This window comes from Cnephaeus nilssonii (assembly GCF_951640355.1).
Source record: "Cnephaeus nilssonii genome assembly, chromosome: 7".
NCBI classification, from domain to species: domain Eukaryota; kingdom Metazoa; phylum Chordata; class Mammalia; order Chiroptera; family Vespertilionidae; genus Cnephaeus; species Cnephaeus nilssonii.
Genome location: NC_137078.1, coordinates 16,155,212 through 16,157,851, shown reverse-complemented (window position 1 = coordinate 16,157,851; position 2,640 = coordinate 16,155,212).

Below are 2,640 nucleotides of genomic sequence, written 5' to 3'. Positions count from 1 at the left end.
AGCTGCCGAACTGCCAGCGGCGCGCGCGGGCTTCTGGGGGTTGTGGGCGGGGTCACCCCGCCACGTGACCAGAACCGCCTACAAGGGTCGGAGCTGTCATTCTGAGAGGTGCTTTCCTGTCTCTTTCCAATGTCGCTGCTTTAGTAACTTCTCCTGGATGCATTTGCTCCTGGCCTTCCCTGAACGGCATTACCACCCCCATATACTTTTGTTAAAAAAAAGGGTTTATATCTAAAGAACAATTTAAAGAATAGTACCGTGAGCATTTGCGCAGCTGTCGTCCCGCTCGCTCCTTAACTGCAAACATCTGGCCACGTTTGCTTTCTCCCACTCTACACAGACCCACACACTATTTTTGCTGAATTATTTGAAAGTAAGTTGCAGATACTTCACCCCCAAATGTCCGTATGGATCTTTTAAGAATGAGGATATTTTGCTTCCATAACCACGATAAATGATCAAATCTAAGAAAAAGAATCATTCCAAAATATCTAATATACAGTTCATATTCAAATTTCCCCAGTTGTCCCCCAAATTCCTTTTATAGCCGTTTTATTTTTTTCCAACTCATGACCTACAATTGGTTATTGTCTCTTTTACTTTACAAAAGTCTGTCTCCCCTACTCTCCTTTTTTAATTGAGCCAGTGAATTTTGTCAGGAGCCTCAGCCACTTGTCTTGTAGAATGTCCCTCTTTCTGGATTTGTCAGATTTTTTCCCTTTATGAGTGGATTCAGTTTAAGCATTGTTGCAAGATGTGGGTACCTCTTTATTACATCTCATAAAAGACACATATTTTAGATTCTCTGTGAGTAATGCAAAATTTGATCACTTAGTAAAGATGATGGCTGTATCTCTGCATTTTAATAGTACATTTCTTCTTGGTAATTGGTAATCTGTGGGATACCTTATGCCATATGAATGTCCTGTACTCTAACAAACTCACACAATCCTTCACTGAATCTCATTATGTTAGGAATTATGATGGTTATTTTTTTAAAGATTTTTTTAAAATTTATTTCTAGAGAGGAAGAGAGGAGGAGAGAAACATCCATGTGCGACATCGATTGGCTGCCTACCACACACATGCCACCTGGGATCAAGCCTGGGCATGTGCCCCACCTGGAAACAATGGGCAACCTTTCTGTAGTGCACAGAATTATGCCCAACAAGCTGAGCCACACCAGCCAGGGCTTATGACGAGTCTTTACTGCAATTATGGCTTCTACACACCTTCACTTTGTTTCACTGTGGAACCAAGGTTGTGTGTGTTTATTATTGAGTTATTAATGATAAATTATTTTTAAAGTCGTTATTACTATTCCATTACCATCATAATTCTTGTTGATGCTCAAATTTGACCTGTGGGAGCTATTTTAAACCAGCCCATGTCTGTTTGACATGTTCCTATGAGTCCTTGAGAACTTCCTTACATTGACTAATTCAAGTTTACTTTTTACATTTCCTTCCCAAGACCTGGAATCAGTTTCTGTAGATGGTTTTAACTCCTAGAATCTAATCCTTCTTATATTATTTATTTTATTCAAGCCTAATGCCAAATCTTTGGTTCCCTTGGCATTTGTATGCGCCAGATAAAGAAACAAACATGAAGGAAATTTTTGTGAACAGCTGTTTCCGAAGACAAATAGCACAATTTTCTCACCTACAGAAAAATGGTGATGAGTATAAAAAGGCAGTACCAGAAAATACAGAAACAATCCAATAGCTGCAAGCAGATGTGGGGTAAGGGATGAGTTCTAGAAGTAGCTTAGTCACTCTGCCCACAGCATCTTTACTTTTTATTCACATTTAGAGTTAGCCCAGCAGCCTAGAACAGACTATTTGAATGTGAGATGATTTTCACTGAAAATTTATATATTTCCCTTTTCATTGGGTGCACTGTGTATCTAAAGCAAATGAAAACTTAGTGCAGGTCAAGAATATCCTCTCTCCCAGGACACAGGTCCTATTTCATTTTAGAGCAGCTCGAAGTGGCTACGCTGTTTCGGAATTGTTTTACATTGATGCTTCTTAGTCTATTTAATCATCATTTTCCTAGAGCAGTCTCCTGCCCTATTCTAGTTTAGGCCTCTGTAATGGGCTGAATTGTGTCATCCCCCCAACCCCCCAAAAAATGCTGTCTAATCCCTAACCCCCAATATGACTATATTTGGAGATAGGGCCTTTAAAAGAGGTAATTATGGTTAAATGGGGGGAAAAAGGTTAAATGAGATTATAGAGTGGGGGCCTAATGTGATAGGACTAGTATCCTTAAAAGATTAGGAAGAGACACCAAAGCTCCCTCCATACCCACCACTGCCTACAAGCCCAAAAGAATTGTCACCGGAAACCAATCCTGTGTTGCAATTGAATCTTGGAATTTTACCTTCCAGAACTATGAGAAAACAAATGTAAGCCACCCCATCTGGGGTATCTTATTATGGCAGCCCAAGATAACACAGCCTTATAAGCTCTAGCATAAGGAATCTCTACTTCCCCCAACATTTATCGTATTTTTTTTCTTTTCATATTATAAGGGCTATTTTTTTTTTTTTTACGATAGATTCCTACCATGGGATCTACAGTTTCTGGCACGATGTATGGCACACAGAAGAACTCAATATTTAGTGAATGAAACTAA